The sequence below is a fragment of the Budorcas taxicolor genome, chromosome 10 (assembly GCF_023091745.1).
Source record: "Budorcas taxicolor isolate Tak-1 chromosome 10, Takin1.1, whole genome shotgun sequence".
Lineage (NCBI taxonomy): Eukaryota > Metazoa > Chordata > Mammalia > Artiodactyla > Bovidae > Budorcas > Budorcas taxicolor.
Window position 1 is genome coordinate 38,067,510 of NC_068919.1, and position 24,954 is coordinate 38,092,463.

The window sequence follows — 24,954 nt, forward strand, 5'->3', positions numbered from 1 at the left end:
GGTCCAGTCCTACTAACACTCTTGTTTTTCCCCCTAGTTCCTTTGTCCTACAGAGTTTTGCATGGGTCTATATATTCTTTTCCGCTGGTCAGGTACTCCTGTCTGCTCTCATCTGGTGTTCTGCATGCACTTCCGTGTCTAAAGGTGTATTCCTGATGTATCCATGGAGAGATATGTACTCCATGTCCACCTACTCCTCCGCCATCTTATTCTCTGAGTTCAATACATTTTAATATAAACTGTACTAGTATACTCAAACTATATGTTATGTATATAAAATGTATTGAAATTATGTCTTCAATTTGATTACTACAAAGCTTACTTTACATATAAGAATAAATATATTTTCTTAATTTGTTTTTTAATCAGGCATTTACAGAAACATAAACATGTGGATTTTTCTCTTCATGCTAATGAAAACCTAGAAAGATATTTAGAGAGCAAATCTGTGTGGCAAACATTGACAGAAAATGGACAAGACTGATCAGCCATCTGTACTAGACATTTTTAAAGCTCACTGAATTAATCAGTTCCATTTTACCGTATCAAATTGCAAAAGGCACACTGGTCCATTGAATTTGCCCTAACTGAAATGATACCCAGGCAGCACTTTAACAGGAATGTGCAAGAGAAAGAACCTTCATCACTGAGCTGCTGAATTTGCACTCTCAGGCCTCTAAGGCAAGGATTTTTTTTTAAAGTTTGAGAAAATATGAGTGGAGAATTAGCCAAGGCTCATACAATTCCCACTGATAGTCTTAGATCTAAATGGGTTTATTGCAGTTTTAACTTCAACTCTAAAAGGGAATTATGTTAATAACTTTTCCTGATATTTCGAGGTATTACTCATTCAACTTTCTATTTCAGCTTCAGGGTCACCCAAGTCTGCTGATCTTTCTCATATTTTCTTAATTTTCAATTTCAAGATCTATATTTTTCATTTTAATTTTTCAATAAATTTTTTTAATGGTAGACTTTTTGATGGAACTTTGTTAAACACTTTTTGTTGTCGTCATTGTTATTTAATTGCTAAGTCATATCTGACTCCTTGCGATTCAATGGACAGTAGCATGCCAGGTCCTCTGTCCTCCACTATCTCCCTGAGTTTGCTGATATTCATGTGCATTGAGACAGTATGCTATCTAACCATCTCATACTTCTTTAAAACAGCTTTGAAGCCAGGCACTGACTTCTCCTCTCTAACTGTGAAAGTCTTGCAGTAGAAGGCTGTTTCATCTAAACTGAAAATCTGTTGTTCAGTGTGGGCACCTTCATTAGTGAGCTAGATTTTCTGGATAATGATGCCGATTCTACATCATCACTTTTGGTGCTTTACCTTGCACTTTTATGATATGAGAGTGGCTTTTGTGGCTCAGAGGTTAAAGCGTCTGCTTCTAATGCGGGAGACCTCGGTTCGATCCCTGGGTCGGGAAGATCCCCTGGAGAAGGAAATGGCAACCCACTCCAGGATTCTTGCCTGGAGAATCCCATGGACGGAGCAGCCTGGTGGAGCTAACAGTCTCGGAGGAGCCTGGTGGGCTACAGTCCATGGGGTTGCAAAGAGTTGGACACGACTGAGCAACTTAACTTCTAACTTCACTACTCATTAACCAACCTCCACTAGCCTAGTGGCTCAGACGCTAAGGCATCTATCTACAATGAGGGAGATCTGGACCTGGGTCGGAAAGATCCCCTGGAGAAGGAAATTGCAATCCACTCCAGTACTATTGCCTGGAAATCCCATGGACAGAGGAGCCTGGTAGGCTACAGTACATGGGGTCGCAAAAATCGGACACAACCAAGTGACTTCACTTTCCTCACTTTCTTTCTTCTTCCCTTAATTCTCATTAACCAACCTCCACTAGCCCTAAATTTTTCTTCTGCAGCTTTGTCACCTCTCAGCCTTCCTAGAACTGAAGACAGTTGGGGCCTTGCTCTGGATTAGTTTTTTTTCATTTATTTTTCATTGGAATATAATTGATTTACAATATTGTGTTGGCTTCTAAGGTAATGTGTTTGAGCTGATATCCTATCTAGACCACTAAAACTTTCTCCGTGTCAGCAATAAGGCAGTTCCACTTTCTGATCACTCTGTGTTCATTGGAGCAGCACTTTTAATTTCCTTCAAGAACTTTTCCTTTGCATTCACAACTTGGGTAGCTGGCACAAGAGGCTACCTTTTGGCCTATCTGGGCATTCAACATAACTTCCTCACTAAGCTTTCGATTTAAAGTGAGGGACATATAACTCTTTGTTTGAATGCTTAAAAGGCATTACAGGCTTATTCACTGGCCTAATTTCAATATTGTTGTGTCTCAGGAAATAGGGTAGCCCAAGGAGAGGGAGAGAGATGAGAGAATACTGGTCAATGGAGCAGTCAGAATACACAATCTATTGATTAAATTCTGTTATGAGCATGGTTTGTGGTGCCAACAAGCAATTACAAATTTAACATCAAAGTTCACAGATCACCATAGCAAATATAATAATAATGAAAAAGTTAGAAATATTGTAGAAATTACAAAAATGTGACACAGATATAAAGTGAGCAAATACTGTTGGGAAATGCAGGGTTGCCACAGATCTTCAAATTGTGAAAAACACAGTTTCAGTAAAGTGCAATAAAGTGAAACACAATAAAATGAGATAGGCCTCTATTATTAACTATAGTTTCCATATACATTATATCCCCATGACTTCTTTATATTATGACCTGAGGTTTGTACCTTTTGACACCTTCACCCTCTCTCCCACTCTACATGCCACATGTCTGGCAACTATTACTACCAATCGGTTCTCTGTATCTATGAACTTTTTTTTTTTCAAGCTTACACATACAAGTGATATCATATGATATCTGTCTTCCTCTTTCAGGCTTATTTCATTTAGCCTAATGCTATTGAGGTCCATTCATATTGTTGCAAATGGCAAAATTTTGTTCTTTTCATGACTAAATAACATTCTAGTCTGTGTGTGTGAGTGTGTGCGTGTGTGTGTGTGTATACACACCATAGTCTCTTTATCCGTTCATCCATCAATAATGCTGCAATAAGCACAGGGACGCAAATATTTTTACAACTTAGTGTTTCCATTTTCTTTGAGTAAATACTCAGCTGTGGAATTGCTAGATCACATGGTAAGTTTATTTTTAATTTTTTGAGAAAGCTCCATAATGCTTTTCATAGTGGCTGGAGCAATCTACATTCCCACTAACAGTGCACAAGGGTTTCCTTTTCTCAATATTCTTGCTAACACTTGTTATTTATTGTCTTTTTAATGATAACCATTCTAAGAAGTGTGAGGTGATATCTCACTATGATTCTGATTTTCATTTCTCTGATGATTAATGATGCTGTGCTTTTTTTCATGTACTTGCTGTCTGTTTGTATGTCTTCTTTGGGACATTATCTATTCAGACCTTTTGTTCATTTTTAATTGGATTATTTTTATTGATATTGAGTTGTATGAGTTCTTTATATATTTTGGATATTAACCCTTTGTCATATATATAATTTGCAAATATTTTCTCTTATTTCATAGGTTACCTTTTCTTTTATTTGAATATTGACATTTTATTTTATTAAAGTATATCAATGTTTCTATTATTTTGAAACCTTTTTATTTTCTATTGGGCTATAGCCGATTAACAATGTTGTGATAGTTTCAGGTGAACAGCAAAGGGACTCAGCCATACATATACATGTATCCATTCTCCCCCAAATTCCCTTCCCATCCAGACTGCCACATAACATTGAGCAGAGTTCTATGAGCTATACGTAGGTCCTTGTTGGTTATCCATTTAAAATATAGCATTGTATACATTGCCCATCACAGGCTCTTTAACTGTCCCTTCCCCCTGAGGTTGCCTTTTCATGTTGTTGATGGTTTCTTTTGCTGTGCAGAGTTTTCAAGTTTGTTGTAGCACCACTTGTTTAATTTTTTCATTGGCTTTTGATGTCAAATACAAAACATCATCACCAAGTCTGATGTTGAGTAGCTTACTGCTCATATTTTCTTCTAGAAGTGTTATATTTTCTTCCAGAAGTGTTATGGTTTCAGGTCTTATATTCAGTCTTTAATCCATCCTGAGATAAAATTTTTGTGTATGGTATAGTAGAGTAGTCCAGTTTCATTCTTCTGCATATAAATGTCCAATTTTCCCACCATCATTTATTGAAAAGACTGTCCTTCAATTATTGCATATCCTTGACTCCTTTGTGGTAAATTAATTGCCATATATGTGTAGGTTTATTTATGGGCTCTCAATTCTGTTCCATTGATCTCTGTGTCTGTTTCTATGCCAATACCAAACTACTGTAATACTATAACTTTGTAGTATGGCTTGAAATCATGTGATCCCTTTACCTTTTTCCTTCTTTCTCAACATTTTGTTTATTGTTCAAGTTTTTCTGTGGTTCCATACAAATTTTAAAATTGTTCTAGTTCTGTGAAAAATGCCATTGGAACTTGTTAAGGATCGTAGCAGACATCTTATGTCATTTGCACATAAACAGTACATTATAGGACTGCTCAGTCAACTTCTACTGGTCAAGAATAACAGAATGTAAATAATATCAGTCAGTTCAGTCACTCAGTCATGTCTGACTCTTTGTGACCCCATGGACTGCAGCACACCAGACTTCCCTGTCCATCACTAACTCCTGGAGCTTGCTTAAACTCATGTCCATTGAGTCAGTGATGCCATCCAACCATCTTATCCTCTGTTGTCCCCTTCTCCTCTGGCCTGCAATCTGTCCCAGCATCAGGGTCTTTTCTAATGAGTCAGCTCTTTCCATCAGGTGGCCAAAGTATTAGAGCTTTAGCGTCAGTCCTTCCAATGAATATTCAGGATTGATTTCCTTTAGGATTGATTAGTTTGATCTCCTTGCAGGCCAAGGGACTCTGAAGAGTCTTCTCCAACACCACAGTTCAAACAATATAAAAGAATCAAACAATATAAACAATATAAAAGAATCAAAAAGAAATCCTTCTAAATGTTTTTCCAGAAAGTTATTTAATATTGAATCACTAAATGATATATTGATGTTAAAAATTATGTCCATTCATCATTGGAGTTTAGAGCTTAAAACTGCATAGGTTATGTCTAAATTAATGTTTAGTGAAACATTTAGGTAAACACCTTTTTACAATCATCAAGATTTATTAAGTTTATGCTACTTCCAAATATTTTTTGTTCCTCTGAACCCTGTAGTCTTAATGAGTTATCCAAGCTAGATATAAACAAGATATCTTACAATAAATTTTTATATTTATAATACTATACTCCATGGGGTCACAAAGGGTAAGACATGATTGAGTGACTGAACAACAATAGCAAATCAGTTATTGCAACATTCCTGCCACATTGCTTAACTTTGTCACTATAGTGACAAGTCAAGTCATGAGCTGAGAAAATATAATACTATATGCTTCAGTTCAGTTCAGTTGCTCAGTCGTGTCTGACTCTTTGCAACCCCATGAATTGCAGCACGCCAGGCCTACCTGTCCATCACCAACTCCCAAAGTTCACTCAGACTCATGTCCATCGAGTCAGTGCTGCCATCCAGCCATCTCATCCTCTGTCATTCCCTTCTCCTCCAGTCCCCAATCCCTCCCAGCCTCAGAGTTTTTTCCAATGAGTCAACTCTTCACATGAGGTGGCCAAAGTACTGGAGTTTCAACTTTAGCATCATTCCTTCCAAAGAAATCCCAGGGCTGATCTTCAGAATGGACTGGTTGGATCTCCTTGCAGTCCAAGGGACTCTCAAGAGTCTTCTCCAACACCACAGTTCAAAAGCATCAATTCTCCGGCACTCAGCTTTCTTCACAGTCCAACTCTCACATCCATACATGACCACTGGAAAAACCATAGCCTTGACTAGATGGACCTTATTTGGCAAAGTAATGTCTCTGCTTTTGAATATGCTATCTAGGTTGGTCATAACTTTCCTTCCAAGGAGTAAGCGTTTTTTAATTTCATTGCTGCAATCACCATCTGGAGTGATTTTGGAGCCCCCCAAAAATAAAATCTGACACTGTTTCCACTGTTTCCCCATCCAATACTTTAGAAATTATAAATATATTATTAAAATTATTATTTCTCTGGAACTGTTGGGAACAGTGTGGGGTCAACTTCAGTGTCAGATAACTTTTTGTCTGGCTTTCACTTGTTCTCAAAGTCTACAGTTACCCCTCAGAAAAGGAGAAAATAACTGCAAACAAAACAATTGACAAAGAATTAGTCTCTAAAATATATAAGCAGCTCAATGCCAGAAAAATGAACAACCCAATCAAAAAGTGGGCAAAAAACCTAAATAGATGTTTCTTCAAAGAAGACAGACAGATAGCTAATAAACACATGAAAATATGTTAAACATCATTCATTATCAGAGAAATGCAAATCAAAACTACTATGTGGTGTCATCTCATTCTCACTGGTCAGAATGGCCATCATCAAAAAGTCTACAAACAATAAATGCTGAAGAGTGTGTGGAGAAAAGCGAAGCCTCTCACACTGTCAGTGGGAATGCAAACTGGTATAGCCACTATGGAGAACAGTGTGTAGTTTCCTTAAAAAACTGGGAATAAAAGCTACCATATGATCTAGCAATTCCACCACTGGGTGTAAACCCTGAGGAAATCAGAATTGGAAGAGACACATCTACCCCAATGTTCATTGCAGCACTTTTTACAATAGCTAGGACATGGAAGCAACCTAGATGTCCATCAGCAGATGAATGGATATGGAAGTTGTGGTACATATACTCAGTGAAATGTTACTCAGCTATAAAAAGGAATGCATTTGAGTCAGTTCTATGAGGTGGATGAACCTGGAGTCTATTATACAGAGTGAAGTCAGAAAGATAAAAAACAAATACTGGATATTAGTGAATATATATGGAATTTAGAAAGACAGTACCAATGATCCTACATACAGGGCAGTAAAGGAGACCCAGATGTAAAGAACTGACTTTTAGACTCAGTGGGAGATGGTGAGGGTGGGCTGATTTGAGAGAATAGTATTGAATCATGTATACTACCATATGCAAAATAGACGACCAGTGCAAGTTTGATGCATGAAGCAGGGCACCCAAAGTCAGTGCTCTGAGACAACCCAGAGGGATAGGGTGGGGAGAGAGTGGGAAGGGGGTTCATGATTGGGGGGACACATGTTTACTGTGGCCAACTCATGTTTATGTATTACAAAAACCATCACAATATTGTAAAGTAATTATCCTCTAATTAAAATAAATTAATTTAAAAATAATAAAATTATTATTAATGTGAAGGGTTTGTATTTATAAAAATACTTCTAGTATTTAATCAAATTTAGTTCCTTTCATTCTTCAGCAATTCTTTTTGCCTTTTAGTTTTACTATATTTTCTCCTAAAGCATATTCTTCCTGAGAAGTTATTTCTACTTTCTAAGAAGTTGGAAGAACAGTTTAAGCAGTTATTTTCTTCACGTTACTGTGCCATCAAGTAAACTGCAGACACATTTTAATATCAAACATCAGTGCAAAGCAGAGGAGGCCAAGAGAATATGGAGGAGGCATATTCACCTCTGAAAGCCTTATCCTTAGCCTTGATGCACACATCTTAAGTCATAGTCTGTTAGTGAGTACAAGTTACATGACCACACACAACTGCAAGAGAAACTGGGAACATGTATCCATCTGCTCTTCTGGTCATCACTTGCTTTTAGAGCCTTCTTTAACAAAAGAAGCGTTCAACCCCCACCTCAAAGTAAACAATACAAAGTCAGACTCCAAGATCTCAGGGTGATACAGCATCTGATCTACCAAGTTCACACATGGTCCCTCATGTGTTAGTGACTAAATGCTGCATAATCTGCTGCCCGTTGAATACACACATCCATGCGTACTCATGGCCTGGCCTGGAAATAATATGCATAATTCTCTTTATATTTCATCAAAGTATATTGAATCTCTTATTTGACACTGAAAATTTTAGAGTTATTGAGTTGTTTGCTTATCATTTATAAAGTCCTTACTTTTACTGTTATCTGACAAAATGTCAAAATAATTTGGCTGTCATTTTCCTGTTATTTTAGACTTTTATAATTGACAATATGCACCCATCACTTTATGCAACAGCCTCTCTGTCTTATACTTGGGTTTACACATGTGTATACACCTGTGCAGTCTGTTAAAAATAACTATTTCAGTCCATTTAATTGCTCTGTGTTTTTATATCTAGTGGCTAAAAGCTATTATATTTTTAAAATGCTAAATGCAAGGGTAAGACATTTAAATCAGTGAGGCTATGTCTTTACCACATGTCAATAAAAGTGCCAAAACTTGATTTTGTGGTGCATAAATTTTTAAAAAGTCTCTGGTTGCTTGAAAATTTTACTTTACTTTCATGTTTTTAAATGACCACAAAGTCATTAAAATAATTTAAAATTATTATAATCTAATTTTTATAGTTCACCAAGTTTCTCTGTTATATTGTTTGGATTTTTTCCTCTTTTAGGAGGAAATTTTGTATTACTATTTACTATGAATATAAAATAATTGTCAAAATAACTCCACAAATCTTATCATGGAAATAAATTTAGAAAGGATTACTACTTTTACTATATCCTTGTGTTCACAAAGAATCCATTTCAACTTTTAAAGAGAGAAAAATAGTCTAAAAAGAGAGTGCCTTCATGCTTCTTTTCTATAACTCGCTGTCCTTATAAAGATCCCAGAATAAGACACAGCAGTTCAGTGCATTCTCTCTCCAGGCAAGGCATTGTTCAGGTTCTGACTGGGACCCCTCATTCCATTGCAGTGTAGTGGTAAAGCGGATCCTTTCCATCACAATGTCAACATCTACATTTACTAAACATTTGTACATTATTTGTTATGGAGTCAAAGTTTCCCATGAAATTGAGAGTTTTGGGTGCTCTAGTATTACCACTTGCATGAAACGGAAACAAGCAGAACCTAAGAAATTCCTAATTAATTTTTCACTGCCAGTAACCATCTCCACCCCTTGCATTTCAAGCTAGTTATTTCTATATTCAATCACTGTGTTAAACTCAGCTCCATTAGAAAGAGGTGATATACATAGATAAAGAGGTGGTATACATATGTATCTATATGTGCTGCTACTGCTAAGTGACTTCAGTCATGTCCGACTCTGTGCGACTCCATAGATGACAGCCCACCAGGCTCCCCCACCCCTGGGATTCTCCAGGCAAGAACACTGGAGTGGGTTGCCATTTTTCTATATGTAGATACATAATAATAAGGAATAATATTCAGTGAGAGAGAAAGACATCCTTCTATTTGCAATAACTTGAATGAAACTTGAGGGCATTTTGCTAAGTAAAGTAAGTCAGACAGAGAAGAACAAATTCTGTATGATACCACTCACATGTGGGATCTAAAAAGAACAAATTCAGAGAAATCGAGTAGTTGCCAGGTGTTGAAAGTGGGGGAAATGAAGGGAGATTGGACACAGGGTACACACTTCTAGTTAAAAGATGAACAAATTTAGGGTTCTTGATGTACAACATGCTCTCAAGTGATCTTGTGAGACTGGATTTCCTCAAGTTACACTAAAACAAAAAGGCTGACAAGAGGAAGGGAAGAAATATTCATTGTTTTCAGTGATAATTCACTCAGCTCCTTAACTACAGTTTTGTATGTCCTGTGTATGTACATTTGTTTAAAGGTTTTTTGGATATATGGTTCCTAGAGCTTTTACCAAAGACAAATTGTACAAGGCAAGTTAAAATGGCAAGAAAACTTTATTCAATGCTGTTATAGCAGGAGAGAGGCTCTGTTGAAACAAAAGGCATTAAAGTTTATTTTTAAGTACTAACGTGAGCTGGTGAAAAAGTCCTGGAGTACATTATGGGGAAGGTTGGTCAATGCGGAGAAGCCATCTATGTTTGCTAAATGGTGCTCACAGGATAGGCCCTTATTCTCCTATAGAAACTGGAAGATAGAAGTGCCATTTTAAGGATTAAATTTCACTCTATTGACTCCCAGGTCCTTGAAAAAGACCTTCCTGGGTAATAAAACTAGCAAGAGGCTATGAAAAGATTTACATCTCAAACGAGCAGAGAAAAATGTACAATTATAAGTTTTTCTAAAGTTTATGTTCTAAGAAAAGTGAAGTCAGGAACCTACAATCAGAAAGAAGCCTGTCTACTACTTAGTTAATCTGAGAGTGACATTAAGGCTGTCTGCTGCTGCTGCTGCTAAGTCGCTTTAGTCGTGTCCAACTCTGTGTAACCCCATAGACAGCAGCCCACAAGGCTCCTCTGGCCAAGGGATTCTCCAGGCAAGACTACTGGAGTGGGTTGCCATTTCCTTCTCCATTTAAGGCTGTCTATTGGGTACTAAAAATATCGAAGTTGTACATTCAGTCTAAAGTAGAGGAAATTACCATGTTTTTATGTGTAGTCTTCTAATTGTGAAGTCTAAAAATCCATTGGCTGTTTGGGTGACTCATAAATTTATCAAGTTGCTGCTAAGGCACTTCAGTCGTGTCCGACTCTATGCGACCCCATAGACGGCAGCCCACCAGGCTCCCCCATCCCTAGGATTCTCCAGGCAAGAATACTGGAGTGGTTGCCATTTCTTTCTCCAATGCATAAAAGTGAAAAGTGAAAGTGAAGTCGCTCAGTCGTGTCCGACTCCTAGTGACCCCAGGGACTGCAGCCTACCAGGCTCCTCCGTCCGTGGGATTTTCCAGGCAAGAGTACTGGAGTGGGGTGCCATTGCTTTCTCCGTTTCAAGTTAAACAGCTCATATAAATCTCTTACCAAAAATGACTACAGTGATTGGCTTTTAGGACTCAAAGTTAAGAAATTTGCTTTGCTTCCACACTGATCCCTTTTTTTTGATACTTGATCCCTATTTTTTTTAACACTTCTATTTTTGAGTAAACTTACGTTTAGTAATCATATATTTTACATAGTCATTCAAAAATTTGGAAAAATATTGAATGGAGAACGCTAAAGTGATAGTGTGTAAGTTATCTATTTTTACTAGAACTCTTAAGCCGAAATTAAGTAAAAACTATTTACATAATGATATCAGCATTCAGACCACAATTTTCCACTTGTTCATAAGTATTTCATAAATACTTTCCCAAAATCCAGATGCAGAATGTTCATATCATTGCCTAAATCCCGGTAAAGAAGGGAATCAGTTAGAATGATGTGATTAATTTCAGAGTGGTTTTCTCCTGTGCAGTATTTCCTTAATTATCTTTAAGCATTAAGCTTAACCTTTAAAAGTCTCATGTATATTTTCAGTATATTTTGTGAGCTTCATATGATCTTCTTCATGGTATGTCACTTTTATGTTAATTTTTATTTTCATAATTTCATGATTATACATTTTATTTCCTCAATGATTAGTTATAAACATTTTTTTGGTCAGATGTAATAACTTTTTTCTAAAAACAGTGTTATAAAAAGATACTTTTTATGTTCCTTTATTATCCCAAGATTGAATCATCGCAAATCGTGGATGCATACATATGTCTGATATTTCTCCTTTATCAAAGAGGTGGTCCTAACCCTCAGTAACTCATAAAATAATTGATTCCTTACATGATTAATTTGCAACATTAATGTCTCTCATGAATACTTTGAAAGAATTACTTAGCTCTTTGGCAATGTTAATGCCCTTGACTTTGTAGGATACCCTTGCCAGTCCTCAGTGGGCCTATTTATTTTTTTTAGAAGAAAGTTATAATATTCTGTTGGGATAATGACTTTAAGTTTTGACTTTTAATAAAAAAAAAAGAAGTAAATTCTTTGCCATAGTATTAATTTAATGATCACTAAATTTCAAGAATTTTTAAAGAAGTCTTTAGTTAAATCTTCAATTCTGAAAATTCTCTAATTATCCTATATAATTAATTACAAAGGAAATGGCAACCCACTCCAGTGTTCTTGCCTGGAGAATCCCAGGGATTGGGAAGCCTGGTGAACTGCCATCTCTGGGGTTGCATAGAGTCAGACACGACTGAAGCAACTTAGTAGCAGCCCAGCAGCATACTACCAATGGAATTTTTATAGCTATAAAAATAAATCAGTTATTTATCATTACTCATATGCTAAAACTAAAAGCCAATCTAAACAGTCATTAAAGATATCTCCAAACAGGCAGATTTTTACTCTCTGAGCCACCAGAGAAGCCCTATTAAAAAAAAAAAAAATATATATATATATATATATATATATACATATATATATAACTATTGAGACTGTGTTTGGAGATATCTTTAATATCTGTTTAGACTGGCTTTTAGTTTTAATTTATGAAAAATTGAAGTAAAATTTAAATATTATTTTCTTTTTCTCTAAAGTTCATGAATCTAAGTTGACCATCACAATTAGAACAAATAACTGATCTATTTTTATAGTTATAAAAATTCCATTGGTAGTATAGTAATTAATTATACAGGATACTTAGAGAATTTTCAGAATTGAAGGTTTAGTCCTTTGTAATCAGAAAAGTCACACAGATTCTTGAGTTATAACAAGGTTCTCATTGGATGGAAAATAATGAGTCTATGTATTTAACGTCTATTCTGTGGAATAGTCATTATTAAAGTTCTAAGATATGCAGTAGTTTATATTGAGGCCCAAATTTGGCTTTAATTGCTTTGCCTAATGTATTGAATCCTTCTCATCCTTCTGCTGGTGAATAAGCCTAGTTTAATTCAGTATTTACATTTCAGTGTGAGTCTGATGCTCTGTTGGATATCTGATACTTCTGTGAAGTGCAAGAAGAAACCACCTGTATTAGTTTCCTAGGGCTGTCCTAACAAATCGCCACAAATTGGGTAGCTTAAGACAGAAATTTCTTCTCTCTCAATTCTTGAAGCAAAAAATCTGAAACCAAGGTGTTAGCACAGCAGGGTCTGCCTGAAGGCTCTAGGCAAGATCTTTGCTTGCATCTCTCTAGCTTCTGGTGATTGCTAACAACCCCAGCATCTCTTGGCTTGTAGCTGGGTCTTGGCTTGTAGCTCATCTCTGTCTCCATCTTCACAGGACCATCTTTCCTCCTCGTGTGTCTGAGTCTTTGCATGGACTTCTTATAAGGAAATCTGTCACTGGATTTAGGGCCAACCCTTATTCTTATGATGACATCTTAATTTGATTACAGCTGCAAAGACCTATTTCCAAATAAGATCACATTCACAGGTACTGGAGGGTTAGGACTTGAACTTATCTTTTGAGGGTGGGAGGCATGGTTCAACTCACAACACCGTTAAACTTTATTTCTATGAAAATTAGCCAACTTAGTAATTTAACTACTGTAATGCGACCTTTAAAAAAAATGATGATTCTTAGCTACAAATGGAGATTTTGAATAAAGTATACAATATTAATCAATCTTTCACCAATGGAAAGAGAAAAATATTTGATTTCCAGAGTGCACAGGCTAGAATTCCCCCTTCTTGGTCACTGGCCTAAACTTATTTCATAATCAGACTTTGGTTGTAGCTGTATCACTCTGGTGTGTGATGGCAAATATACAATTTATTTGCCTGAGTTATTTGGATTGCTTTTCTAGATAATTTCAAATTAATCAGATTACTGTGAAGTTGTCTTGTATTGACTGTCATCTCTATAAAACTGTTACTCTGGAAATCATTTTTATATTTTGTGAATAAAGAGTGATTCCAGTTATTTCACAGTAGATATGCTAAGAATTGTGCATAATTCTTATCATATTTGTCATAGTATTTGTTTCTTTATACTATAGTTTGTTGGAAAATTTGGAGATGTTCACAGAAGGTGTGTACATTTTGAGGCCATTTGTGTAGAAATGAGATCTAAATAGTCAAACTTCTACAGCTCAGAAAAAGTTCCTCCATTGAAAGAAGATGAGAAAAATTGAAATATAATAATAACAAACATTTTCTTTTTAAGAGAATGTCAATGAAAAAAAATAACTCACAGTGAATAAGGAAGGAGATTAAATATACATGTAAGCCAAACTGATAAAAGCTTTACTGTGTAATTTATTAGAACTCATAAAGATTAGAGTCAGCTTTTTCTTCTTATATGTTAAATCATACCCTTGTTTTAAATATGTGTGCCTATATAAGAGATAATTAAGATGGTAATTCTCTTACTTGCTAACTTTAATTATATTTTTAAACAGCATGCAGCCACTTTCAAATGAAAGATTAGATCAATTACTTTATTGGAATAGTCTTGAGATTCAGAAAGGATGGATTTCTTTTTTGTGGGGGGTATCTTTTGTATTTCTTCACACTTGAACCAAAATTTTACATTCTATCATTTTTAGCATCTGGCTAAAATGAACACTTTCAGCATCACCCTTCAGCCTTGTTCAGAATTTACCATACTGCTAGACATATACTCAGTTCAGTTCAGTTCAATTCAGTTGCTCAGTCGTGTCCGACTCTGTGACCCCGTGAATTGCAGCATGCTGGCCTCCCTGTCCATCACCAACTCCTGGAGTTCACTCAAATTCAAGTCCATCGAGTCGGTGATGCCATCCAGCCATCTCATCCTCTGTTGTCCCCTTCTCCTCCTGCCCCCAATCCCTCCCAGCATCAGAGTCTTTTCCAATGAGTCAACTCTTTGCATGAGGTGGCCAAAGTACTGGAGTTTCAGCTTTAGCATCATACCTTCCAAAGAACACCCAGGACTGATCTCCTTTAGAATGGACTGGTTGGATCTCCTTGCAGTCCAGGGGACTCTCAAAAGTCTTCTCCAATACCACAGTTCAAAAGCATCAATTCTTTAGCGCTCAGCTTTCTTCACAGTCCAACTCTCACATCCATACATGACTACTGGAAAAACCATAGCCTTAACTAGACAGACCTTTGTTCTAGTGACTCGCTAAATACCCATTGCATGTTTTCATGAAAGAACAAAATATGGATTTTCTAGTGGTGGTTTATGACTAAAAATGTATAAGGAAATTGATGACATTTTATAAAATCTTATACTATCATGTTGGAATATATGTTCTTCTTGATACGTCCTATGAGATCTAAAAGGAGTTATGCTGAACAGATATACTTTGCAAATAAACTATTATTTGATTAATCAGTTTATTGAAAATTATGTATCTAAACTATATAACCTTCAGGTTAATGTTACTCAAACTGTGTTCCTAGAACATGTCCACTGGAGTCATTTGGGGTACTTAAAAAATACCAGACTATACCCAGCACTATATAATCATAATCTATATACAATGTCTAAAGTTTGTAATTTTAAATAAGCTTAACTAATGTATTTTATGTACCTTCATGGTTTAAAACAACTATTTTAATATAATTTATGCATGTCTAGGAAGATGATGTCAAATGTCTAAGTCATTGTCTTATGGAAGCAGAGGTAATGAAGAAAGCCAGAGCTAATATATCTGGGTTGAAGGAATTTAACATACATAAAAACTACATAAAAACTTCAGTTCCCTGAAGATAGCCAAATGGTTCATTGTATCATTATTTAACATACACACTCTTCTACAGGCAGAGTGGTTTCAAGTGTACTTCAGCACTTACAATTTTCTATGACAAGTCTAATCTTCTAAGTAAGACATGGTAGTGGCAGCTTTGAAAATGCTAAAATTCTGAGTCATCCAGTCTTGCTCGGGAATGGAATGAAGGATTCACCTGTCTACTATAATAATCACTTAGTGGTTAGAGGCTATGGGGAGCAGAATCAGATCCTTCTAGATTCAGGATTTTTTAAGAAGTGGATAGGACCTCAGGACTATAGTTTCTTTTATTACTTAGGACTTCAGTTCAGTTCAGTTGCTCAGTCATGTCCGACTCTTTGCGACCCCATGGATCGCAGCACGCCAGACCTCCCTGTCCATCACCAACTCCCAGAGTTCACTCAGACTCACGGCCATCGAGTCAGTGATGCCATCCAGCCATCTCATCCTCTGTCACCCCCTTCTCCTCCTGCCCCCAATCCCTCCCTGCATCAGAGTCTTTTCCAATGAGTCAACTCTTCGCATGAGGTGGCCAAAGTACTGGAGTTTCAGCTTTAGCATCATTCCTTCCAAAGAAATCCCAGGGCTGATCTCCTTCAGAATGGACTGGTTGGATCTCCTTGCAGTCCAAGGGACTCTCAAGAGTCTTCTCCAACACCACAGTTCAAAAGCATCAATTCTTCGGCGCTCAGCCTTCTTCACAGTCCAACTCTCACATCCATACATGACCACAGGAAAAATCATACTCAGGACTTGGCAGACCATATTTGTAAACCATGAGAGAGCCCTTTGGTTCAAAGTGAAGTGGAAGTCGAGGCCACAGACATACAATTCTCTGTTGATTAGAAGCCAGGCATGAGACAGCGAGGTGAGAAACCTAATGTAAGTCCTGATTTTAATTCACACAGAAATCTTGGCAAGTCTGGTATTTGTATTCATTGCAGATCATGTCAGATTTTAAAAGGAGAGAAAAAGATGATGCAGGAATTGGCAACATTTTCTAAAATATCTGGAACATGATTCTCTAAAGCAAATCTTCGTTGTGGAACCTAATCTCTTCATTAGAAATTTTAATTAAACTTTGAGCCCTCATATATTTCATAAGATTAAATGTGAACACTCATGAATTCCTATGGTTCCCATACCTAACTCAAAACCTTTCTTACCTGGTGTTCACAGTTTTTCATATACTTTCATTATGATTTTAAATCCAAAAGTTTTTCAAGGATTTTAAATCCAAAGTAAGGGGCTCTTTTGACCAGGGATATATGAAGGAGAATTTATGTGATGCATTTGGGGAACTGTGAGTAGCATTAGGTTTCCGGGTGTCTTAAAAAATTTGGTGTCTTCTTTGAGAGTAATGAGGGATGAGGAATCTAGAACAAAAGAGCTACAAATAGATGACCTTGTTTATTTGCTAATTTTACATTGAAATATATGGTCTCTCAAAGAAATCCCTTAAATACTTATTTCTTCATCATAACTTATTTATATAACTAGAAATAAGTTACCCTACAGAATTATTGTGAGGATCATATAGGAAGTGCTTTCTGAATAATACTTTGGATTCTCTTCAACTTGCGACAGTGGAACATAAATGTATACACCTCTCTCCAAGAGTGCTGCCATTGACCATGAGCCGAGTTAATCAAGCAGAAACATCTAGTGGACAGCTAGACATATTGGACAAGAGTGTAGAACTAAATAGAGATCTTGAAAACATCTGCAGAAAAGTAGATTTCACTTTGGCAATGCAATAAAAAAAGATTTCTAATTAGTGTTAATATATGAAAGTGTAAAAACATGCATTGAATTATAGACAACCTTTTAAAATATTTGTTACATTTGTTTAAAAGCATCACATAGAGATAAGGTGATTTTAAATATGGAATCAGAGGTAGTGTCTCTGGTCTCTATTTTAACTTGGCAGAAGGGAAAAAACCACAGACACAAAAGTGAAAGTATCGGCATTTAAATTTATAAAATGATAGGACCATCATAATTTGTAGATAGCATTTGAAGTAAAGAGTCCTGATCATCTGTGCATTTTGGGGAGGCAGAGCCAAATAAGCTCTCTGGGAAAAGAAAAGACAGAAAGAAGTAGGAAGAACCTAAGGCGGTGGCTGATTAAACTATATGGCTCTGATAGTGACGCTGTATGTGAATAAATGTATTTCTGCCCACTTGGCTGAGGTCCAAATAGGTTGTCCTTATTCAGATGTGCAAGAATTCATTCACTCAGTTACTCACTTATTCAATTCACCTATTAAAAGATTACCACGTATAAGGAATTATGCTACATGCTAAAGATAAAGGTATATCAAACATACCATTTATCTTCAACTTGTTTTAAATCTAGTAGAAAAATAATTTTAGAATTTGTGTTACTTATTTGTTAATAAAAGCTTATATTTACTGAAAGTTCATGGGGTTAAAGACTTTAATATAAATGATTCAAAAACTCTAGGCTGAAAAGTGAAGTGTTACCTTAATTAGTGTCTGCAGTTGCTAAGGGCTATAAAGGCCAGGAACTCAGAACTAGTATTTACTTTTACTTAGGTTTCTACATGTAATATGAAGAAGGAAATGGCAACCCATTCCAGTATTCTTGCCTGGGAAATCCCATGGAGAGAGAAGCCTGGTAGCTACAGTCTATGGGGTTGCAAAGAGTCGAACATGACTGAAATAAGCATACAGGTAATAAGGAAATAATTTTTCTAAGGTCATAAAATCATATGTTGAAGTATAAAAAATGAAAACAGCTGACTTAGAATTGGAAGCTTTAAAGATCCCCCTTTTTTCACAGATAGGGAAATAGAAGCTGAGAATTAGCAAATAAGAACTTTTGGTTTGATTATAGTATTGGGGAATATATAGTGATTTTTGTCTTGAAACTGCTTTGTGTTGTTCTATGGTTACTATCTTTGTACATATTAGGTGGCCATAGTAGCTTTAAAACAAACAAAAAAGCAAATTTCAAAGCTCTTTGTTTAAAATCCTTAAGTGAACTTCTAGGCTTTTAAAAAATAATCAATATCTTTAATTGACTCATACTGCCTGCAGGGCCTGGTCTCCTTTCTAATCACTGGCTCCCTGCATCTCAGTCACACTGACCGCTTCTCCTTCTCCCAGCACTGTCTGTCCGCAGGGTCTCTGCACATACTGTCCCCTCTGCCTGGATTTCCCCTTAACTTGCCTTGTTAACCTCAAGGCCTTCTTCAAATCTCGGCTCAGGCATCATTTCCTCAGATTCCTTCCATGACCCTTTAGACTTGGTGAACTACTTCAGCAGTATGGCCATATAGCTTTCCAAAATATTCTTTGTAATCATATTAATACATTTATGTGGAGAATATAAACTCTTTGCATGTATGTTCTTTCTAATTGCATATTTACTGGGGGGATTATTTGGTCTATATCCTTCATGTCTTGCCCCAGGTTCCCCCAAAGCAGAACTGAAAGAAATGCTGCGTGCAACTATTTTAATTGGGAGTGGATCCTAGGGAGTACGAATGAGAGACCAGACTGAGGGAAAGAAGGAAGGAAGGCCGCTAAAGATTACAAGTGTAGAGATAACAAATGCTGAAGGGATTCCCACCCTAATGTGATGGCATTTGGAGATGGGGGACTTTGGGAGATAATTAGGATTAAATTATGTTTACAGGGGTGGGGTCCTCATGATGAGAATAGCACCCCTATGAGGAAAAACACCAGAAAGTTTATGCTTTCAACCATGAGAAGATATAGCAAAAATGTAGCAAGTCAAGGAGATGGCCTTTACCAGAAACCAACCAGGCTATCCCCTTGGTCTTGGGCTTTCAGCCTGCAGAACTGTGAGAAAATAAATTTTATTGCTCAATCACCAATCCATGTTATTTTACTATGACAGAACAAATGACCAAGATATCCACTGAAAATATCTTTCAAAAGTAAATGCAATATAAATATTGTATGGGGGCTTCCCTGGTGACTCAGATGGTAAAGAATCTGCCTGCAGTGCTGGAGACCTGGGTTTGATCCCTGAGTTGGGAAGATCCCCTGGAGGAGAGCGTGGCAATCCACTCCAACATTCTTGCCTGGAGAATTCCCATGGAGAGAGGAACCCGGCAGGCTGCAGTCTATAGGATGACAAAGAGTTGGACATGACTGAGTGACTAAGCACAAATATATATGGAATCTAGAAAGATGATACTGATAAACCTATTTGTAGGGCAGCAGTGGAGATGCAGATATAGAGAACAGATGTATGGACACAGGGGTCAGGGGAGGAAGTGGAGGGTGGGGTGAATGGAGAGAGTAAATTCGGTAACATATACACTACAATATGCAAAATAGATAGCCAATGGAAATTTGCCGTATGACTCAGGGAGCTGAAACCAGAGCTCTGTAACAACCAAGAGGGGTGGGATGGGGTGGGAGATGGGAGGGAGGTACAAGAGGGAAAGAATATATGTATACCTATGACTGAGTCTTATTGATCTATAGCAGAAATCAACACAATATTATAAAACAATTATCCTTCAATTAAAAATAAATTTAAAAAATAAATGCAATATAAAACTTATTTAGATACACAAAATAGATAGAATCTATCACCATCAGATTCTTACTGTAAGAAATTTAAAGGCAATCCTTCAGGGAGATTGAATAAAAAGCAAGACCCACTGATATGAGTCTTTGGGAAAAGCACTTCAAATATTAAAAAAAATAAAATATTAAAAGCAAAAGGATAGGGAAAATATGCTATGCAAATACTAAGCAAAATAAAACTGGAATGACTATATTAATTTCAAAGTAGTTTTAAGAACAAAAAACCCTGGGGAATGATGAATTCAATTTCCTAATGAGAAAGGGATCACTTTAAAAAGATATAAAAATCCTAAAAAATGGTGCACCTCAAAATGCATCAAGTAAGACTTGAGAGATCTGAGGTAGAAATAGTCAAATCATACATTTATTCTTGATGCCATGATCCTGGACAAAATCCATATTACTGTAAATAGGCTACATTGTCTAGATTAATGTATGAGTCTAAGTTGTCCCCAGGTTACTACATTACTGAGAATATTTCACATCATCTGCCTTTGTATTCTTAAACTTTGCTTCTCTGCTGCTTCTGCTGCTGCTGCTAAGTCACTTCAGTCATGTCCGACTCTGTATGACCCCAAAGACGGCAGCCCACCAGGCTCCCCCCCGTCCCTGGGATTCCCAAGGCAAGAACACTGGTGTGGGTTGCCATTTCCTTCTCCAGTGCATGAAAGTGAAAAGTGAAAGTGAAGTCGCTCAGTCGTGTCCAACTCTTAGCAACCCCATGGACTGCAGCCTACCAGGCTCCTCCGTCCATGGGATTTTCCAGGAGAGAGTACTGGAGTGGCTTGCCATTGCCTTCTCTGTTGCTTCTCTACCACATTCCAATTTAAAGAAACAGTCTTCAGCCTCATATCCAAAGCCCTCCACAACTATGCCCCTCAACCTATCTTTCAAAAACTCTTTCTACTCCCATGTGTTTGAGACTCCAAAACAACTGAAGTACTCACAATTTCCTATACATTTTTATATTTTTGTATCTGATATTCTCTGCTCATCATTTTTATCCTATATCTTTTTCTGTATAGATGTTTGCCTCTATAATGTTGTACATTTTATGTTTTCATAATTCCCTTTCATTAGTGATAACTCCCTCATATGAAGTGCCATTAGTTTGTCACTAGTGTGTGACAGATTATACTTGCATTATAGTTTGGTGGCGCTAGCAGTAAAGATCCTGCCTGCCAGTGCAGGAGATGTAACAGATGCCAGTTTGGCCCTGGGTTGGGAAGATCCTCTGGAGAAGGAAATGGTAACCCATTTCAGTATTCTTGCCTGGAGAATTACATGGACAGAGAGGCTTGGCAAGCTACAGTCCATGGGGTTGCACAGAATCGGACAGGACTGAAGTGACTTAGCATGCATGCTGCTGCTGCTGCTAAGTCACTTCAGTCATGTCTGACTCTGTGTGACCCCACGGACGGCAGCCCACCAGGCCCCGCTGTCCCTGGGATTCTCCAGGCAAGAACACTGGAGTGGGTTGCCATTTCCTTCTCCAATGCATGAAAGTGAACGTGAAAGTGAAGTCGCTCAGTCCTGCCGACCCTTAGCGAGATGCATAATGTGGCTTAGATATAACCTGACTTCTTTTTACCTTTGTTTCCAGATTATGCTTTCAAATAGCTCTGCTGATAAATAGAAGAAAAAATAAGTAGTTAGAATCCAAGATTACTTGCAATACTGAGTATAGAAACTCCTGAAGTATTTCTTATTATATACATGATTATGAGTATCCAAACCACAAAAGTTCATGATTTCATGCCAGCATTCAGCTATAAAGTTTAGGCATCACATATTGAAGAACTGTTTCTTTGTAAATAATAGATCAGTTGATCACAGCATTTTCCAGAGGCAGTGAGTCATCAGAGAGAAGTACATAATATATTATTTTTAAAGTTGCTGATAATGTCCAGGGAATAACTAAATCCTCCAGGAAAATACCTGCAGCAAACAACTCACTAAATCAATTTGCCATACAATTGCAGCTATATACAATATCTATGTTTGGAATCTATAAAAGAAACCTCTTGCATTAAATAATATCCACAAAGTCCAAGTTTTACTCTTAGAAGAATTTCCATATAGAAGGAAGACGCTGATCAAAGAGTTCCTCTCTCTCTGAGTTTCTCCTTTCCTTTGAAATATCTACTGTGCAGGACAAGAACCCTGAATGTTTCTCTTTTAGATTTCTTGTCTATGTGTGAGAACAAATTGTCTTCCCTTGGTATAATCAGCATAATTTATATTTTAAAAATGCAAAACTCTATTGTTCTTAAAATAAAAAATTAAATAAAAATGCTAAAATCCTGAGATGAAATTTAAAATTCAATTATAGAAGTAATTCAAATGAAAACTATTGTAAGATACCATTTTTCTCATATCAGCAAACTAAAAATTCAAATTATAGAAAGCATATTCTGTTTTTTAAATTGTGGGGAAGCAAGTACTCTTTTATCATTGGAACATCAGAAAATCCACTGTGGTGAAGGACCCTGATTTTGTGTGATTTTTTCTGTGAATATCTACCTAGCTTGCATATGTTTCACTAAATCATCTAAAATACTTGTTACTTGCCTCTCATGAGACTCTATCAAAGTAATGTTTTCAAGGTAGCACAATTTCATATGGAATGACTAAACAATTGAGATCATCCAATGTGCTCAGCAGACAGATAGCTATATAAGTTAGGAAGTTAAAGGAGAGGTCTGGGTTAGAGATGTAATTTTTTTGAGTCTTCACTGTACAGACAGCATTTAAAGCAATGGGACAAGAGCCAATCAACCATTTTATCTAGATTCATTAGAGATCCAAAGAGAAGAGATTCAGAGTCTGAACCCTGAAGCAGGACAAAGGAAATGATTGAGGCGATAAAGAATCAGTAAAGGAGCTTGTGAAGAAGTAGTCACTGAAGTAAAACAAAGTCCATATAAAAGTGTGTGTTCTGTGTAAGAAGTGAACAAGATATTTCAGAGAGCAGATTGATTATCTGTGTCAAAGGCTGCTGAAGTCAAGCCAGATGAAGACCAGGAAATAATCACTGGATCTATCTATCAATGGAGAAGACACTGTGTGTGTGGCGGGGGTCGGGTGGGGGTGGGGGTGCGGGTGGGGGGTGGGGGGGTGGAGGTGCGGGGGTGGGGTGGGTGCACGCACACACGCGTGCGCATATGTGTGCGCACGCTAAGTCTCTTCAGTCATCTCCAACTCTTTGTGACCCCATGGTCGGTAGCCCACCAGGCTCCTCTGTCCATGGGATTCTCCAGGCAAGAATATTGGAGTGGGGTACTATCCGCTCCTCCAGGGGATCTTCCTGACCCAGGGATCCTGTGGCTCCTGCATTGCAAGCAGATTCTTTGCGGCTGAGCCACCTGGGAAGCCCTGGGGAACCGGTGACACCCAAAACAACGTTTTCTATGAGTTGTGAGGATGAAAGCCTGGCTGGTATAATTTTAAGAGATAATGGGCAGGAAAATTTAAGAGTGAATATAGACCATTCTTTCCAAGGGAACTGGTGTAATAAGAGCACAGTTGTGGAACTACAGTTAATAGAAAATAGAGTGAAATAGATACATTTTTTAAGAGGGAAAAAACTATCAGATAGGTGTATGATAATCGGAACAATACATAAGAAATTTCTGAGCAATGTCCTTGATTACATGAGAGGGCACAAGTAGAGGAGTTAGTCTTGGATAAGTACAACAGTAACACAACCATGGTCAAGGAGGAAACGGGCACAGATTCTGGTTATTCAGTAACTGTGATAATGGAAGTTAAGAATGTTCTCCTCTGATTACCCTATATTCTCACAAAAGTTGGAAGATGATTAGAATGGAGCGGGGGCGGGGGGGGGAGTGTGAGTAGTTTAAAGAGCAGACGGTGTACAGTCGTCCATGAGAATAGAAGAATATTGGACCAGCACAAGAGAGCATTTTTGCTGAGCAGCCTTAAGGACCTCTGTGAGGCTATTGCCCTTGAATTTCAAGGAAAAGTAATCAGTCTGGCTATGAGTGTGTGTGGGAGGGAGTACAAATCAAGACTTGAGTTTTGCCAAGTAAATGTGGCAAAGTGAGAATAAGATAACTAAGTTATCTAAGAGTATATGTAAGGGAGCTGTTATAGTAATTGGCCATGGAATTTAAGATGGCTTAGGAGGGTAGGGAAAAGGTGATAAATCAATGGGTTGTAGTTATTGATGACTGTAACATCAGAGGGTGAAAAATTTAATATAGCTGTAGACAGTTGATAATGCTTCTATAAGGAATTCAACATGATAAAACACATAACTGATATGTATAGCAGGTACACAGAACAGCATAGAGGGTCAAAAAATTAAGTGAACAGCTAACAGTTTAATTTTTCTAAATTTCAAGAAAAAAATTACAAAATATAACTTTCATAATTAGTTTACCAGTTCATCCTTCAATATTTGTAATTGAATAATGCATTCTGTGGTCATTAACACTAAATCTAATATGTGTATTATATTGTATATATATTATAATGTGTATATTATATTATATATATCATATTATAATATGCATATATTACACATATACAGATATTGCATACATATTATAATGTATATTATATTGTATAATGTATATATATATATATATATATAACAGTTAATCTAAAACTTGTATGGTTAATCAAGTACACTTGTACTTGAGACTTAGCTATAACAATACTTTATTATTTAAAATATCCATGTGAATAATTCAGAAAGCTTTTTCAGGATAATCTGGTTTATATTTACATCAATATTAATTTTTGAATTAACAAAGACCAAAGGCCTTTAAACTTTATAACAAAAGTTACCTTCATGAATCTGTAATTTGCAAAATTTGCTGTAGTAGCACTATCAGTAACAAGATTCCCTTCTCTCACATTAAGTGAAAAT